Below are 19,887 nucleotides of genomic sequence, written 5' to 3' on the forward strand. Positions count from 1 at the left end.
AACAAACTGATTAAACTGGTCTGGACAAAAATGATGGTACCTCTAGAAAAGAGTAAAAATAAGATGACTATAGGGACCTTAAACCGAGGTGTGTCCTGTAATTATTGTCACAGATATATTACTAACTTGTAATCAGTCTGCCTATTTAAAAGGTAAAAGTGAGATAAGGACAAAGCTGTCTCAGGTGATGAGACAGACAATTAAAGACAAGCATGTTAAAGGTAAAAGCTATAAGACTGTCTCCAAACAATTCCTGTGACTACAGTACAATGTACTGTATTAAGTTGTTATGCCCACAAGACTGTAGCCACCCTGAACGTAAGAGGAAATCTGATGACAAAGTTCATCACTAAGTTTCAAGACATAAGAGATTAGAGGTGCACTAAAGTGTCAAATCACACCAGCTGTTACTGTTTGAGCTAAAGTGGACTTAATGGAAGACGACCGAGGAGGACACCAGTGTTAAAATCAAATCAGAAAAAGCATGAATGGAATTTGCCATTTAGTCATTTTCTACAATGTCACATCAGCTCAGATGCAAAAATGAAGCTTATAAAGAAAATAACACAGCACCTGCTCTGAAACATGGAGGAGCCTCGGTTATGTTCTTGGGCTTGCTTTGGTGCATCTGGCACAGCGGGTCTTGAAATCTCAAGAGTATCAAGGCATCCTGGAGTGAAATGTTGTCTCCAAAAGGCACCCTTCAAACCACAGACAGTTGAAGCAGTTTTCTCCTGAGAAGCGTCGACGAGTGCAGACGTCTCACTAACAGTTACAAAACTCGCTTCATTACAATGATCGCCTCCGAAGGTTGTGTAGTAAAGTAATTAAGGGGACCATTTTTGTCCAGAACAATTTCATTTTTTTAATCATTCTGCTGAACCACAATTCAAAAGCAGTGTCTGGTTTTCATGAGTCAATTTTCAGTAAATGTTTATTGTCAGTTTAAAGTTTCTTTCTTTCTTTTTAATTGAAGGGTCCACATCTGTGTATTTGATGACACTGAAAAATGATTCTTTTTGTGTTCCCTGTATTATTCATCCTCTTCAGTCTCACAAATACTGAGTCCCAGTATCTCAGCTGTAACAGTTTTCTATGAGAGTTTATGCCAGGCGTTCAGGGCAGCTATTTTTGTTAGCACACAGACACGCTCTAATCATACAGCAATAATCAATAACATCAACAGCTTCAAAAACACAAACTGCTCAAATATCTAATTTTCATCTTTTGGGCACTCAGCAGAGTCTCTGACAGCACGGCTCAAATCCAAAGTCCTCGTCCTGCTCTCTGCTCTGCTTCCTCTTTTCAGCAGCAGGTTTTTACTTTGCTTGTTAAACATAATTTCAAATGCTGCTAACTGCTCAGTAAGACGCTCACTGAACAAAGTGCTGCATCACTGACAGAACACAGAGGGCGAGGTCCATTAAAGTGAACTCTCTCTCTCTCTCAGGAAATGGACTTCTGCTAATATGACTGCATCCGCTTGATGCGGTATCTTTACACAAACGACTGCACGTGAAGTAGAGGCACATTCCTAGACTGACTTTTGACTACACGCTAAACAAGCAGAGTTTCAGAGAGTAGAAGATGTTGCCTCTCGGTTCAAGTGTCTCATGAGCATTTTGGTCTTGCAGTTCTTCAGGGATGATATTTCTATTAAAGTGTGGCAAGTGCATAAAAAATTCATATAAAGAGATAAAAGTGAATATAACTCTGTCCCTTTGAAACACATCCAAGCTGTGTTTTCACCAGCTGAGCTCTCAAAAATTTCCTGCCAGTTTGAACCTGCACACCGCAATCAGTAACAGCCTCATGTTAATGGGCCACACAGTGTTTTAACTCTGTCTGTAGAAAACCTCAGGAAATGGAAATGGAGCCTAGTGTTCGTCTTTGTAGTCATATTAATCCTACCAGGTCTCTTCACTCATTGAATCACTCGCTCTGAGAACTGGGACTAAAACACAAACAGACCCTGAAAGAGTTAAAAAACGAAATAAAATTATATGTTATGCATGAGAGACCTATGGATGAGTAAAATCCACTCTGACAGCATCCAGCAACTCAGCGCAACATCAGCAGAACACAGCTGCTATTGAGACTGGAGATCCAGAGCCCACAGCTCAGTGGGATCAGGGCTGGACTGGTAATCTGGCCCGATGGGTCAATTTCTTTTCCTTATAGTCTGAATAAATATAATATAATTATTCAGATGTGTCACGTTAATAGTCAGGGCTGCTGCACCGTCACCAGCAGTACCACCTGTTGTGATATTTTGATACCACGGTAGCATTTACAGGATATTGCTTTATACAGAAAAGAGTTACTCAATAAGGCCCATTTACTAGTTGTTTTTCTCTTTCTCTGTGACCCAAGAATTGATGTGTAAGAATCACAGGCTGGTACCCCAAGGTCGAAAATACCACAGAGACGAGACCACTTCCTTACTCCCATCCTCCCTTTTTCTTTATCTCTTAGAAAAAGGCTCGTTAAAGGCCAGGTGGTTTGTTTCAGAATTCACTAATGAAAGAACTCTGTATTCTATGTCTAGGAGTGTATTTTGCTGGAATGATCATAAATTGTAGCTGAACTGATAAACTACACAAAGGATACTTCTTTGCTCAGAAGTCAGGAAGACGTTTCCTTATTTGGTCTGTACCGGTTTGAACTGAGAACCTGCTGACACACGAACCTTTTTTCCTCTATATAAGCTGTTTTGTACTGAATAAACCTTTGAGTTGATTTGGGAAGGCAACCTGAAGCAGTCTGTGTTTCCTTGTTCTCCCAAGCTACTCCCGGCGCTGTAACTAACCCAGCTGAACGGCATACTTGAGTGTTACTTTGAATAATTAGGAATCTAATAAAGAAAGGACAGAACTCTGCTTATCGGTGCTCGTGCCTTGGAGGGAAACCGGGACGGAGATTTTCTCTTCAATTTGGTGTCAAGAAGTGGGATTGGCTGACAGAAGGTAAATATGCGTCTTTCATATTTATATAAAGACCGTATTATACCTCTCTCAGTGATCGATCCATAAAAAAAAACGGGATATGCTGACGAAGTTTCACTTAGTGATCCAGAGAGATACACTGACGACTTCCTCAGTCCCCGAATAAAGTAAATTAACCCTTGTGTGGTGTTGGTGGACCCGCTAGAGTTGTGGCTTTCCAAATTAACACTATCAAACAATTTTATGTTAAATTACTATGAATTAATGTGCTTCTCGTTTTTCTTTTATATAAAATGTTATAAATAAATCAGTTATAATCAAGTGGAAAGACACAACACATTTACACGTGAAAGAATAATTAATTGTTTAATTTTTCTTTAAAAAAAAAAAAAAAAAATGAAAGAAAAGAAAACTGAACACGGGTCTCACAGACCCGATTACCATACAAGGGTTAAAAGCAGTAAATTAAAAGCAGAAAGACACAGGAAGTTGCCTGTTGTTTTGCGAGAAGTTGCTCGTTAAGTGAGAGTTGCTCACCCAAACAAAAATTGCTAGCAATAAATTTAAAGTAACCTCAGCTGTGCCGCAGCGAAATACTAACATAAATCCTTCAAGCGTGTAAACCCTCTGGAAATCACTGAACATGGGTCAGAATAATTCAAAGACCACAGACAGGTCCGATAAAAAAATCGAAATTAACTGTAAAACAAAAAAAATAAAGTTTCAAATAACGGCTCAGGACGCCTCCCACTTCCGGTCACGTGCAACTCACGTCCGCGAATCGGTGAAGACTTCCATGATTACGTAACCAGAACATGCGGAAGTACTTTACGTGACTGACTTTGTTTACAACTTACGGACTGTAAGTACAATGCATTCTAATTTCTTTTCGGAGCCCTATCCCGAACGATTTATCGCCAGAAAACAGGTCAGTAGAAATGTGAATAGTCCATTTGTGATAAGAAAAGTAGTCTGCTTAAAAAGTCCTGTAGAAAAATATGATAGAATGCCGCGACGTGATACATCAAATGTTACCACTATGGAAAAAGGGACCGGAACCAGGTGTAGATGCTTTAACATCAAATAAAACTAGTGCAGGCTCTGGCATAGGAAAATAAATGCTACCGCAGGAAAAGCTAGTCTTGCATGTTCAGCCGTTCAGCCGTTCAGCCCACAGCCCCACCTCATTACGATGAAGACCGAATTAATAGTCGCTGTAGCAGCTGCACGTAAACAATGTCAGCATTCTGATCCAACCAGCCTCAAAAGAAGCGACGAAAAACCTGAATCATATGCAACGGATCTTAGACACCTAATTGAAACAAGATCAGAAAAACAATATATACGCCGCAAGGAAGAATTAGGCAGAACATAGAAAAAGAGAAAAAACTTTGAAAGAAGAATGTGAGGAACTTATGAGAAAAAATTCAGACGACTATGAAGAAAAACTTTGCATCAGGCAGTGTCCACGATAGACACCCACATGAAACGCCACGATATCGTAGCTAGAGGTTGAGAGGTAGCTAAAGAAATACCTGTTACCCGAACTTTAATAAAGACTTATCTAAAAGAAAAAAAGGAAAAAACAAAGCCAGGATGACAAAGGTCCTTACGCCCAACACTCGCGGTAGTAAACAAACAGAACCAAAATCTAGTGACGTCAATGACACTTACCCCTTTATGATAATAGGAGATCAGTGTTGTATTCAGCCCCCTAAAATCTCAGAATTAGTGACAACTATTAAAGAGCTTCCCGATCCTCTTAAAAATCCTACAGCCTTTGTCTCTGCACTACAGAGAAGTACCAGAATATCACCCATTTGGGTGGTCCGGATTACAGGTACATATTGTGTCAATGCATTCCTGGAGTAACGCGAGTCACAACTCATAAGAGAGATAGGTGAATTAGACCCAAAGCATGATAAAGCACCACAACTGCCAGAGTTTTTGTGGGTAAATAAGACAAAATCACCGATTCTTTAAGAATCTAAAGAAATTCCTGCTAACAATGTCCAGAGACAAAATTGACTTAAATGGCAGTAACTATGTGTAAACAGAAGCCTGATGAATCTATCCTAGTATTCATTAAAACGCTTTATGGCACTGTTGGACAAGCTAGAGGTGCAAATTTAGCTCAGTTTTCCAGCAGCCGCAGACACCCAGAGCAAAAATGAATTTGTGTATTTAATTTAACACAAAGTGTGAAATGTTTGCTGACACTGATAACAGCTTATGTTTTCTGCTGCCCTTTGGCATCGACATGATGGAGAAGGAACAGACTCTGTGTCAGCTGACGCCTCAGCAGAGAATGAACTCAACATCGTTTTTTCTGGTATTCCACGTCACACACTGTGCCAAAAAAAACAAACAAAAAAAACGTGTACAAATACAACAAGCCACACTTTGTTTCCTCTTCACACTTTCAACAACATGCACATAGCTCAGACATAGGTTACGATAACTAAACCATGTCGACACATAGATCTACCTTATACCTTATATTGGCACTCAGCACAAAAAGCAGAGGCTCATGGCTTTAATACGCGCCTGTGAGCTCCATGTGGATAGGCGTGTGACAATTTACACAGACAGCCGTTATGCATTTGGCGTTGTACATGACTTTGGCACATTGTGGAGACAAAGAGGATTTAGATCTGCTGATGGAAAACCGATTGCTAATTCTGATCTTGTGCAAAGATTTTTGCAGGCTATACAGTTACCATCGGCCGTTGCAGTTGTAAAAACGAAAGGACACAGTACAGCTGACACAGACGAAGCAACAGGTAATGCTTTAGCAGACGTGACGGCCAAGGCTGCAGCTGCATCGCAGCTCCCACCTCCGCAGGACGTATTATCTGTGCCCCTACAGCTGCCACTTGTTACACTCCCAGACTATTTAGACACAAATGTTGATTTAAAATTCATACAAGAGCAAGCCTCTGCATCTGATTACACCTATTGGGAGAATAAATGACTGTACCTTAGATGACAAGGATGGCCTATACAAAATCTTGAGGGTTTCATTGCCCTCCCATCTTCCCTACTGCCAGTCCCTTGTCCGACATTTTCATGTCAGACAAAGAGGGGTAATAGGGGCAAATAAAATCAAGATTTGTAATTGAAAAACATTGCATGCAGTAAAAAGCATATTAGCAACCTGTCTAACATGTGCGCGAACTAATGTAGGAAAATCAAAAGCAAAACATCAGCATTTACCACAACCAGATTTTCCATTTCCATACATTACAAATTGATTTTACACATATGCCAGCACAAGGAAGCATCAAGTACTTACTGGTAATAGTGGATCAATTTAGTAAATGGGTAGAAGCTTATCCAACCTCAAAAGAAACTGCACAAGTAGTCTGTCAAAAGTTGTGCAATGAAATAATACCCAGATTTGGAATACCTCACCAGATTAACAGTGATAGAGGACCCTCATTTACATCAGAAGTAATTCAAAAGTGTGCCAAAACCCTAGGAATAGACTGGAAATATCATGTGCCATACCACCCTCAGAGTTCAGGAGTTGTAGAAAGAATGAATAGGACCATAAAAAAATCGCCTGACTAAAGCAATGATAGAAACAGGAATGACCTGGGTCAAATTACTTCCTCAAATCCTCTGCGAGATTAGAATGACTCCATCCGCAGCAACCAAATTATCTCCATTTGAAATAATCATGGGAAGACCATTTCCAACACCATAGTCAGCTTCCAGAGGGGCACCGCTATGGAAGGTGATGTAGACACTGCATTGTCCGACTATGTCTACAATCTGGTAGAAACACTGAATAATAACTATCAGAAAGTTTGTCTCTCTCAGCCTTTCCCCTCCACAGTTCCACCAGTGGAGACAAGGAGATGCGTGTTGGTGAAGCCGCTAAAACCAAGGACACTCTGGGAGGCCGCGCGTGTTCCAGCCCCAGACTGTACTGGCAGTGACGAAGAACCAGCATCCTCACAGACGGACAACCTCAGTGGATTCATGCCAGCAGGGTTAAGACCAGCCCAATCGGACCATCTCAGGCGTCGGATCAAGCAGATGACATCTCGGCGGGCCCAACGCCCGGAACCAGAGCAAAATAAACACACGGGTAGACGACATCTCCGGCGAGCCAGCGCCAGGATCCAATGTACATACACACACACAATCACTGATTAACACACAACGCCTGAAAGAACAACAACAAGGTACTCAAACATCCAGCAGGAACAGAAAGCCGGAAGTACCACATGATGTCTAACCTGATAAAGCTAGACTCATTCCATCCTGATAATGGAGAAAATGAAATGCCCATTGTCATCATACGACGCTTATTCTGTGTCTCTCGAACCTGGGACCAGGCCAGAAGACGACTGAAGAACTGTTTTTCTTATATATTTAGGTTATCTATCATATCTATCGCATTAACCTTAGGATTTTTCTTTGCTATTTTGTATTGAAAACTGCAACCATGTTCATATTTCTGCAGGTCATATTTTGCTGACGATACCTCATGCTCTATTTTGCAAGACACCTACTTAATGCACTCCTCACGCTCCCTAAAATCAGTAAATGACAACATAGACGCCACTAATAAACCATTTTATGCGCCTTCTAGAGCAGGAGTCAACTCCTGGTACGAAAATGCCCAGAACAGCCGCTCGTGATTTAGGAAACAGTAACTGTTATGTCTGTTCAAAGGCTAATCCAGAACAGGTAATAGTAGGATACCCCATATCCGGTTTCCCCCCTCACTGAGGGACTAGAGAAAATCGGCGGAGATAATGCTCTCCTTAAAGACACTTTACAGTTGACTCTGAGCCCTCTCGACTGCCTACTTAGACACACACACACACCAACTAACCCTGAGACTCCATTAGGCGAATTATTGAAGTTATCTAATGACACCGCAGGGACCTGCGCCCCAATGAAACGCCCTAAGAATAGGTTAAAGCCCTCACTGCCCTTAGGACAGATCCCTCTCCATTTTAATACTAGTATGATATGTCTGCGCAGACTAAAGTTAACTGGCCCAGACACACACATAGATTATACAAAGGATAACTATACATTTTCTCTGACTCCCCAGGTGCACGCTGTAATGAGACATGGCTAGCTGTCTCTGTGGCTGAAGTTTTATCATATCTGGAGGAACACACACACAGTTCAAGTTTGAGCTGAGAATCGATCATTGTTCCCCCAGACGGTGTATTAAATGACACTGACTGGGGGGAGTTAGTTAAATCACACATGGTCACGCGCCTAACTAGAGCAATCCCTAACGCTTATTGGTTGTGCAATAATACCCTTAGATTAGCTTTACCTGTTAATTGGACCGGTACCTGTGGTCTAGTAACCGTTGATGTATGCTGTACTTTCATTCCCAATAACACCGCCCCTAACGTTCATTCACACAAGCTATGAATAGACTTGAAGCATTGAAGATAGAACTAATTGCCAATACAGGCCACGGTCAGTGGCTACATAAGTGGCTACAGGACACGTTTGGAAAATGGAAGAAACTAATTGTAGCCTTTGTAACCGTTGCAGCATGTATTATTTGTTTTTGATGATTATTGTCTGTTGTGTGATACCATGTATACGCTCTCGGAATTTTTGATATTAAGCTTGCTCAAAGGACCAGTTACAGTTATGATTTGTCTTACATTTATGATTTGTCTTTATATTATGTTATTACATTCTGTCTTTATACTATGTTATCATTTCATGATAAAAGGAGGGAACTGTTGTGATATTTTGATACCACGGTAGCATTTACAGGATATTGCTTTATACAGAAAAGAGTTACTCAATAAGGCCCATTTACTAGTTGTTTTTCTCTTTCTCTGTGACCCAAGAATTGATGTGTAAGAATCACAGGCTGGTACCCCAAGGTCGAAAATACCACAGAGACGAGACCACTTCCTTACTCCCATCCTCCCTTCTTTATCTCTTAGAAAAAGGCTCGTTAAAGGCCAGGTGGTTTGTTTCAGAATTCACTAATGAAAGAACTCTGTATTCTATGTCTAGGAGTGTATTTTGCTGGGATGATCATAAATTGTAGCTGAACTGATAAACTACACAAAGGATACTTCTTTGCTCACAAGGCAGGAAGACGTTTCCTTATTTGGTCTGTACCGGTTTGAACTGAGAACCTGCTGACACACGAACCTTTTTTTCCTCTATATAAGCTGTTTTGTACTGAATAAACCTTTGAGTTGATTTGGGAAGGCAACCTGAAGCAGTCTGTGTTCCTTGTTCTCCCAAGCTACTCCCGGCGCTGTAACTAACCCAGCTGAACGGCATACTTGAGTGTTACTTTGAATAATTAGGAATCTAATAAAGAAAGGACAGAACTCTGCTTATCAGTGCTCGTGCCTTGGAGGGAAACCGGGACGGAGATTTTCTCTTCACCACCAACAACTCTAACAAACCCTGGAGGTTCCACGTAGGTTAGCACTAGCTAACAAAATTAACTGCCATCACCCCTGTCTGTAGTTGGGCCAGATTGTTGGGGTAGAAGTGAAGGAGAGAGACACAAAGACCTATTTTACTTACCCAAGTCCTGCTAAGTAATGCATCTTTTAAACAGAAAATAATGTAATTATATGACTAATTGTTCGATTTCCCTGTTTTTTTGCATGCACTACTCAGTGTTATCATTGCTTCATGTGCACATATTTAACCTGGGTGACCGATCATGGTGGGTCACCTGGGCCAAACTTGCCAGGGCCAATTTTTTTGTCCCAGTCCAGGACACAGTGGGCTCAAAAGTGAGCAGCATGGAGATAATGAGCCGACCCTGGAAGAAGAGTGGATCTGAACTTAGATGATGCCCGGCCAGCACCAATCACAGATGCATCTACTGAGCTGAAGATGGAGATTGTGCCCAAATTCAAGGTAACCAAGCTTACAGTGTCAGAGGAGATGCTCAGAGATGTGAGCACTGAGAGAGAGAGAAAGAGAGAGAGCGAGAGAGAGAGAGAGAGCACAGTTTATTTCTCCGGTTTCAGCGTTTTTGCTTCACAACTAAAGCGTGCAGTTTACTTTGTGCACTAACATGGACTCGAGTCAACCAGCGCCACCCCTGGCCAAGTGCCACAGCCTACAGCCAGATCAACTTGTGACACACATCTGCAGCACGTTTGATTTCGTGTCATGCACATTTGTACCTTTCAATTGTGTCTGTCAACCTCCAGGATCTAAACGCCAGTAGATCTAGAACAACCGGTGTTCTAGATCTACTGGCGTTTAGATCAACTGGCGTTGGTCGAACAGATGTGTGGCAGTCTTGCGTTTCAGGAGCTACTACCGACAAACCAGCAAAAAAAATCGCCAAATGTGTCACCTGTGACACTTGTGAGGTTATCTCAAACACACTCCGTCAGTCTTGATGCTGTTGAACAACAAAATGTATAAAAATGTGGCGAGTTTACCTGGTGATATCCTCATGCGCGACGCGATCGCAAAAACAGCAAACAAGTAACACCACGCCGATGTTGTTCACAGGACAGCAAGAGTAAACGATCGGGAGACTCTTGTCGTCGTTATCGTTCCCCTCGCACGGTTTATTTCTCCGAATTCAGCGTTTTTGCTTCACAACTAAAGCGAGCAGTTTACTTTGTGCACTAACATGGAGTCGAGTCAACCAGCGCCACCTCTGGCCAAGTGCCACAGCCTACAGCCAGATCAACTGGTGACACACATCTGCACCACGTTTGAATAAGTGTCATGCACATTTGTACCTTTCAATTGTGTCTGTTTGTGCGTCATGCAAATAAACCTTTGAAAAGAATGAAATGATATCATGTATTTATTATCAGCCTACATTTGTACAAAATTCCAAATTATATACACAAAGTCATAGAAATCACCACTCCAATTGGTCATCATGATTTTGATATTCTCTTTTTCCATAACAATGGAAATACACCTTGGACAAATATGACACATCAATATTTCATTAGTGTTGTAACATCACATCCTGTAAGCATCGTCTGTCTGTGTCTTCCCTCTGCAAACGAACATTTCAGAGTTGGTTGTTATATACAGTCTGTATAAGTGTGGTTAATCTAATGAACATTGTAAGGAGACGGCAGTAACTTTGAATTCACAGCAGTTACACAGTGATTAGTAATAAACAGCCAGTGAGAGTGAGTGGATTTAAGAAAGTCAGTGACTCAGGTGTGTCGCTTGGTTTGTCATCTGTTTGTGAGACTGGAGGAGACGTAGAAATCTTTTGGTTTTAAATCTTAGTTAGGAAGATTCCTGTTTGAAAACAAGCACTTTCTGTGAGGAATGCAAGAAGTACATCTGCAGAAAGCACATTTTGTCCAACATGTGGACAAAATTGAAAATGTTGAGCATTGAAAAACTGAGAACATTGGGCAAGTTCAAAAGAAATGTGTTTGTAAGAATGAAAAACCAAATTGTTCCTAAAATAGTTATGGAAAGTCTAACTGTTGTATGTCTGTGTTCTACATGTTTATCTAATGGAAAATAAAGTTGCTATTGTTTTATTGCAGTTTTTGGATAATTCTGAGTGGATTTACACAGTAACGGGTCAAAATGACCCGCAACAAAATCAATGTCAATTGTTTGTTCTTCAACATAATACAAGGGTTAATTTCCAAAACTTGCTTATGATCTTCAATTTGTAGCAGATCCACTATCACACAGCAGCTGGAGCAGTTTCAAATGGAGGTCAGTCCACTACTACCATAGCCTACTACTAGATTAACTTGTGACACATCTTGCACCTGCTGCTATGATCACATTGAGTAGAGGCTGGGGTGGCTGCACTTTACCCCTGGTACATCCAAATCTGCCCACAAACATGTTGACAGATGCAATGCCAGCAATGTGGATTGTCAACACTAAAAACAATCAGTAAGCAAAGACAACAGGGATCAATGTTTTCTGTTTATTTAGCACCCACAACATTTGTCCACAACACTGTGTGGTACCACTTTCCACAGAAGGTGCATTCAATCTGCAAGATTGAATGAGATTGTCAGGGTCATTTGTCTGACTGTTTATTACTAATCACCTGCAGTTACATTCACAGTAACTGCCGTCTCCTTACAAATGTTCATTAGATTAACCACACTTATACAGACTGTATATAACAACCAACTCTGAAATGTTCGTTTGCAGAGGGAAGACACAGACAGACGATGCTTACAGGATGTGATGTTACAACACTAATGAAATATTGATGTGTCATATTTGTCCAAGGTGTATTTCATTGTTATGGAAAAAGAGAATATCAAAATCATGATGACCAATTGGAGTGGTGATTTCTATGACTTTGTGTATATAATTTGGAATTTTGTACAAATGTAGGCTGATAATAAATACATGATATCATTTCATTCTTTTCAAAGGTTTATTTGCATGACGCACAAACAGAGACAATTGAAAGGTACAAATGTGCATGACACTTATTCAAACGTGGTGCAGATGTGTGTCACAGGTTGATCTGGCTGTAGGCTGTGGCACTTGGCCAGAGGTGGCGCTGGTTGACTCGACTCCATGTTAGTGCACAAAGTAAACTGCTCGCTTTAGTTGTGAAGCAAAAACGCTGAATTCGGAGAAATAAACCGTGCGAGGGAACGATAACGACTACAAGGTTCTCCCGATCGTTTACTCTTGCTGTCCTGTGAACAACATCGGCGTGGTGTTACTTGTTTGCTGTTTTGCGATCGCGTCGCGCATGAGGATATCACCAGGTAAACTCGCCACATTTTTATACATTTGTTGTTCAACAGCATCAAGACTTGACGGAGTGTGTTTGAGATAACCTCACAAGTGTCACAGGTGGACACATTTGGCGATTTTTTTTGCTGGTTTGTCGGTAGTAGCTCCTGAAACGCAAGACTGCCACACATCTGTTCGACCAACGCCAGTTGATCTAAACGCCAGTAGATCTGGAACACCGGTCATAACTTCTTACCTGAAGCTCATTTCACCTGACAGTTGGACCGGTGGCCGCTTTTGGGACTCTCCTCCTCCCCCTCCCCTTTCCCTCATCCACCTGCTGGCCTCCACCACTTGCTAATGTTACTGAATCTGTGAAAAGCTCCACCATAGCCACTACCAAACAATTGAGTTATTTTTACACGTCTGCCAGCATCTGTCCAATCCGCCACCTTTCACTGTTTACACGGTTAGGAAAAAAAGATAACAACATGTAACAAGTGTCACCTGGCAGTTTGTTGCTCTCTGCCAGGTGATTGGCTGAAGAGCTGTGAAAAGGTAGTGGGTGTGTGGGGTGAAGTCAGCGCTCTTCTGTGGAAAAACCAGAGGCAATTAATTCACTCAGGTGCGAGTGGGTATACTGTCGGTAAGAGACTTTTGCCATTTTTTGTTTGGATCTTTTGCTATTGCATGTGCCTATTTTTTTAATGTGTCATTGGACTTTTTTAGTGTGACCACGAATTTTAATAGAAGAATTGATCAAGCCCTAGATCGACTGCGCGCAGGGAAACTGATCAATATTGTAGGTATATTGAGTGTTTGTTTTAGTTTCATGATTTTGAATGGTTTTATAAAATTGCTATTTTATTGGGTAATATTTTAATTGATAATGTTGTTTGTTTTTCAGCTGTGCTGTCTCTGCTGTCCTTTTTTTTGTTCTTTTGATTGATTTGTAATTTGTTTTGGTTAGTCCGTCCAGCCGTAGAGGCGGTTATTGATTGAGAGTAAGTTTTGTAAGGGCGGACTAACCTCTCTTTTGTTTTTTATTTTAATTGTTTGTGCCACTTCCCTTTATCTCTCAGATCACAGGCCATACATAGCACTGATTCCCAGCTGCGCTGAGACCGAATTGTTTGCAGTGTGTGCCACGATTGCAGTGTCACTAAGCGGGGTGTGACGGGTTGTAGTGTTATTTCGCACAGTTTGTGTGGTAAGTCTCATGTGCAGCTGGGATATCAGCAGGATGTGTTGTAAGTCCTGTCTGGAAACGACTGGGAATTTGTATGTTTAACTTATGTAATAAATAAATGATCAATTATTTCTTTGCCCCGTTTACTCATCCCTTGTCCTCGGTTACATTTTGGCGTTGTCGACAGGATTCAAGGGAGTGGCCATTTTGTTTTGTTATTTTGTAAGGACAGCAGGGACAGGTTTGTAAGATTGGAGCGAAGGAGCAGCCAGGTCTCGATCGCCATCATGGAGGGAAGCGAGCAACAAACAATGGCCCAACGTATACAGGAGTTGGAGAATGAACTTAGAGACTTGAAAACAGCATCTGTGGGTACAGAGAGGCCCTCTACATCAACAGGAGCTACAGGAAGTGAATCAGAGACTGTGAGACCCAATCCTGTGGTATACGTACAACAGGATAGAAAGTTGCCAACATTTTCAGGGAAGTTGGACAATATGGGCTCACTGACTCTAGATGAGTGGATTGAGCAAATGAGAGACTTTGTGCGCACGAGAGGCAGAACAGAAAAAGAGCAAGCTCAAATCATTTTTTAACCATTTAGAGGGTACTGCACGCACTGAGATAAAGTTTTTGCCAAAGGAACAGAAAGAAAATGTTGAGAAAATTTTTGATACACTGAAAGAAATGTACAGTTGCTTAGATTCCCACATTTCTTTGCAACGCAGATTTTTCAATCGTAAACAATTAGAAGGCGAGTCCTTAATTGACTTTTCTCATTCCTTGATGGCCTTAATGGACCAGATTATTAAAACGGATGAGGAAGCCGCAAGAAAAGCTTCAAAAGATCTGCGTGATCAATTTTGTGATGGTGTTAGAGATCTGACATTGAGGATCAGGCTGAGAGATTTGATTAATGCCAACCCACAGTGGACGATTCGTGAGGCGAGAGCCGAAGCGACCAGGTGGATGGCACAGTATGAGAATCAGCCTTTTAGGTCTAGATATAATCAGTCTGTTTCAGTCTCTGCAGATATGCAAGCTTCTTGTGAAAGTGTCGATTCTAGAACATCAGAATATGCTGAGTTGGTGTCCCTTTTTAAAGCCCAACAGACACAATTAGAGTTGGTCATTAAGGCATTAAACCCACAGGAGGTGGCTGCTTCTAGCAATCACACTTCTCGACGTAGAAGGACGGTGAATGGTAAACCCATTTGTTTTAGGTGTGAGCAAATTGGACATATTGCCCGATTTTGCCCGACATTACCCAATTCTGATGGAAATCAGCATGAAAGAGCAGCTAGGGCTGATGGCCAAACTACTGGGGCGGCGGAAAACTAGTACCCACCAGTGCACAGAGCCACACACTGGTGGGAGGGTTGCAAGGCTCCAGTAATGTAGAACTCGGTCATCTAGTTGGTGAATGCTTGGAAGGGGAGGTTGATTTGGGTGGGGTTATTATTTCATGTTTGCTGGACACAGGGTCCATGGTCACAACAATCACAGAAAGCTCTTTTAAAAATAACTTTTCTCATCTCAGTGATAAAAAGCTTAAAGACTGTGGTTGGTTGGGACTTAAAGCAGCTAATGGCCTACAAATTCCTTATTCTGGGTATATTGAGTTGGATGTTACAATCCTGGGAATTCACCTACCTCGTCGAGGGGTGTTGATTGTGGGAGATCCAACAGATAGCCACATGGCACAGAAAAAGATATCTGTACCTGGTGTGTTAGGAATGAATGTATTGAACCCCTTTACTCTGAATTGTGTAAACAATATGGTTCGACCTCTGGGAAGCTCCAGTTTTGAAGACTGCGCCACGTGGTTGGAGAAGAGCGTTGAGATACTGCCAAATGATGGAGGCCATGGCAAATTCTCCTGAACCCCATCGTGTTAGAGTACAGGGTAAGAAGTCTTTCTGTGTTCCAGCTGGAACGCAAAGTTATGTTCCTGTTACCTGTCCAAAGATGCCTGTGAATACACCTATTGACCTCTTGATTGAACCCCTCGGGCCTGATGATGGTTTTCTCCCGGAAGGCCTATTGGTGTCTCCTTCATTGGTAAAGGGAGAAGGAGGGGAGGCTTTTGTTCCAGTGACTAATGTTGGTAAAACTGATGTCTATTTGACACCTCGTCGGGTGATTGCTACAGTTCAACTGGCCAGTGTGCTAGCAGAGGGTAACTCTGAAATACAGGTCTCTGTAAATTCACAGTGTTGTACAGCTTATATTTCCAGTCATACAATGGCAGACAATGCAGCGGAATTGGATCTGCCTGAATTTGAAAGTCTTGAGGAGAGCGAGAAACGGCAAGCAAAAGTTTTTATTGCAGAAGTATAGCGGCGTGTTTGCCAAGAATGAGTTGGATGTTGGTTGTAGTAAATTGATCACTCATGAAATTCCTTTGATAGAATGAAACACCAGTGCGACAACCATACAGGCGAATCCCTCCGTCTCAGTATGAACTGGCAAGGGATGATATCAAACAGCTGCTGCAAGCTCGCATCATCAGAGAAAGTAGTAGTCCGTACTCATCCCCAATAGTTCTTGTTCAAAAGAAGGATGGAAGTCTACGCATGTGTGTCGATTATAGACAGTTAAACGCCAAGACCAGAAAGGATGCATTTCCTCTGCCAAGGATTGAAGAATCCTTGGGATGCTTTGACTGGTGCTCAGTGGTTTTCCACTTTGGACCTGGCTAGTGGTTATAATCAGGTGGAAATGGCTGAGAAGGATAAGATTAAAACTGCATTTTGTACCCCATTTGGTTTGTTTGAGTTCAACCGGCAATGCCGTTTGGTTTGTGTAATGCACCCAGTACATTTCAGCGCCTGATGGAGCGTTTGTTTGGAGATTGCAGACATCAGTCGGTGCTTTTGTATTTGGATGATGTGATTGTTTTTTCATCCTCCGTGCAACAGCATTTGGAGCGGTTGGAAGAAAATCTTCTCTCGTCTGGATAAAGAGGGCTTAAAGTGAAACTCTCCAAGTGCCAGTTTTTCCAGAGGCAAGTGAAATATTTGGGGCATGTGGTGTTCTGCCGAAGGAGTTTCTACTGATCCAGATAAAATACTGCAGTGCGGGGATTGGAAAACGCCCACAATCTAGGCAGAAAACTGCCGTTCCTTTTTAAGGATTTTGCTAGTTATTATAGGAGATTCATAGCTGGTTTTCAACGCATGGCGCCTCCCTCTGCATAGATTGGTCTCTGCACTCCTCCCTCCAGGTAGAAAAGGTAGGACCCCCGCCAAAACCGTTATTGGATTTTTGGGATTTGGAGTGGTGAACAAAGTTTTCACGCTCAAGGCTGCTCTGGTTTCTGCACCATGGCTTGCTTTTGCTGATTTTCAGAAGCCATTTACATTGGAAGTAGATGCAAGCTATGGGGGTCTAGGGCAGTGCTTTCCCAGGAGTATGAGGGTAAATTGCGGCCAATAGCTTTTGCCAGTCGGAGCTTAAAGCCTACAGAGAGGAATATGAGAAATTATAGTTCCATGAAGCTTGAGCTTGTAGCTCTCAAGTGGGCCGTCACTGAAAAGTTTAGGGAGTATCTTTTTGGTCATCGTTGCACTGTATTTACAGATAATAACCCACTAAGCCATCTGTCCACGGCAAAAGCTAGGTGCCCACAGAACAGAGGTGGGCATCAGAGCTGGCCGCTTTTGATTTGACCATAAAATACCGGCCTGGGGCTCAGAATGCTAATGCAGACGCATTGTCCCGCCTACATGGAACTGTAATGGAATTGGATGGTCCATTATCTAATGATATTGGAGTGCAGTGTGAGATGATTCCCAGTGTTCAGGCAGAGATAAGTGTTTTACCTGGTTGTTCTTTCTCTGATCTCTGTACGTTACAGAAACAAGACCCTGTGATTGGTCCCTTCTTAAAGTATTGGGAGGTGGCCAGGTTGCCAGATTCAAAGGAAAGAGATGGTCTTGGTAAGGGTTCGAGGGAATTGGTCCGTCAATGGGGGCGGATGAAACAAAGGGAGTCTGTGTTGTATCACTGCACTCATACTCCTGATGGAGTGAGGGAGGTTGACCAGCTGGTGCTGCCACAGTGTTTACAGGGCCGCGTCCTTCGTTTACTCCACGATGAGCATGGTCATCAAGGGGTTGAGCGTACACTGCAGTTGGTGCGCTCGCGATATTATTGGCCGCACATGTATGCAGATATTGAGAGATGGTGCAGAGATTGTGAAAGGTGTGTTCTTTCTAAGGCTGTTGTGCCAAAGATTAAAACCTTTATGGGTAGTATTTCTGCATCTCGGCCTCATGAAATTTTGGCAATTGATTTTACAGTACTTGAACCCTCAACTGATGGTAAAGAGAATATTTTGGTAATGACTGACATCTTTTCTAAATATACTCAGACTGTCCCTACAAAAGATCAGCGAGCCAGTACAGTGGCAGAGGCTTTAGTGAAGCATTGGTTTCATTTATTTGGGCCTCCAAGCCGTATACATTCTGATCAGGGGCGAAATTTTGAAAGCGCTTTGGTGCAACAGCTGTGTAAAATTTATAAGATAGAGAAGAGTCGGACGACACCCTATCATCCACAAGGTAATGGTCAATGTGAACGATTTAATCGTACACTTCATGACTTGCTGCGTGCCCTGCCTCCTGAACAAAAGCGCCGGTGGCCGCGGCATCTCTCCCAAGTCACATATGCGTATAACACCACAGTACATCAGTCAACTGGTATGACTCCATATTATTTGATGTTCGGGCGAGAGCCACGGTTGCCAGTGGATTTTTGGTTGGGTGCTGGCAGTGAAGTTGATGAGGACGTCACTCTTGAAGAGTGGGTACAGGAACACCAAAAGTCCTTGGCTGCTGCATATGATGTTGTGCAGCAACGGTTAGAAAGGAGAAGGGTTCAGAGAGATTTGAATTCCTCTAAATGTGCTAGTCCTGATTTGGAGCAGGGCGATTTGGTGTATATGAGAAACCACTCTGTAAGAGGTCGCAATAAGATTCAAGATTTTTGGGATCCCACGCCCTTTCAAGTAGTGCGACCTCCTCCTGGTCATGGCGTAGTATATTCAGTCGCTCCTGCTGGGCACACTGGTCCACTTCGACAAGTACATCGAACTGAGTTGAGAAACATTCCAATCAGGGAATTGGATGGAGACCAAGATAGTGGCCTACAAATGTCAAAACAGGATGATCTAACCGGAATGTTGGCCACAAATAACAGTATGGTTGATGAAGTGGAACAGATGTTTACAGAACAGGGAGATGGAGGCGATTCTGCAGTGTTGGAGGAGGGGACGTTGAGTCCCACACATGTGGGGGTGCCCCATTTGGATTGTTCTGGGGACCTAGAACCTGGGGAGGAAGATGTTGCCAGCTTGACGCAAGGGTCTCGTAGGTCAATGAGGAAGACTGCTGGACAGCACTCAAACCCATTTAAATTGCCACAATCCATTATAAAATGAGCAAAATTTTAAGTGTGCTCTCTTTTCAGCTCATCGTCGGGTCGCCGATGCCCTTTGAAGGGGAGGGTTGTAACAAGTGTCACCTGGCAGTTTGTTGCTCTCTGCCAGGTGATTGGCTGAAGAGCTGTGAAAAGGTAGTGGGTGTGTGGGGTGAAGTCAGCGCTCTTCTGTGGAAAAAACCAGAGGCAATTAATTCACTCAGGTGCGAGTGGGTACACTGTCGGTAAGAGACTTTTGCCATTTTTTGTTTGGATCTTTTGCTATTGCATGTGCCTATTTTTTTTAATGTGTCATTGGACTTTTTTAGTGTGACCACGAATTTTAATAGAAGAATTGATCAAGCCCTAGATCGACTGCGCGCAGGGAAACTGATCAATATTGTAGGTATATTGAGTGTTTGTTTTAGTTTCATGATTTTGAATGGTTTTATAAAATTGCTATTTTATTGGGTAATATTTTAATTGATAATGTTGTTTGTTTTTCAGCTGTGCTGTCTCTGCTGTCCTTTTTTTGTTCTTTTGATTGATTTGTAATTTTGTTTTGGTTAGTCCGTCCAGCCGTAGAGGCGGTTATTGATTGAGAGTAAGTTTTGTAAGGGCGGACTAACCTCTCTTTTGTTTTTTATT

The 19,887-nt window shown here is 42.2% G+C and overlaps 1 long non-coding RNA gene across 1 annotated transcript; it reads left to right on the plus strand.

Annotated features, from left to right (window-relative positions):
• The first annotated feature begins 13,044 nt into the window (after positions 1 to 13,044).
• On the plus strand, positions 13,045 to 13,750 carry LOC113017657 (uncharacterized). Its single transcript, XR_003271537.1, has 3 exons — positions 13,045 to 13,275; positions 13,359 to 13,431; positions 13,537 to 13,750. It is a non-coding gene; the product is annotated as an uncharacterized LOC113017657 (long non-coding RNA).
• The last annotated feature ends 6,137 nt before the right edge of the window (positions 13,751 to 19,887 follow it).

This window comes from Astatotilapia calliptera, unplaced genomic scaffold (assembly GCF_900246225.1).
Source record: "Astatotilapia calliptera unplaced genomic scaffold, fAstCal1.2 U_scaffold_175, whole genome shotgun sequence".
NCBI lineage: Eukaryota > Metazoa > Chordata > Actinopteri > Cichliformes > Cichlidae > Astatotilapia > Astatotilapia calliptera.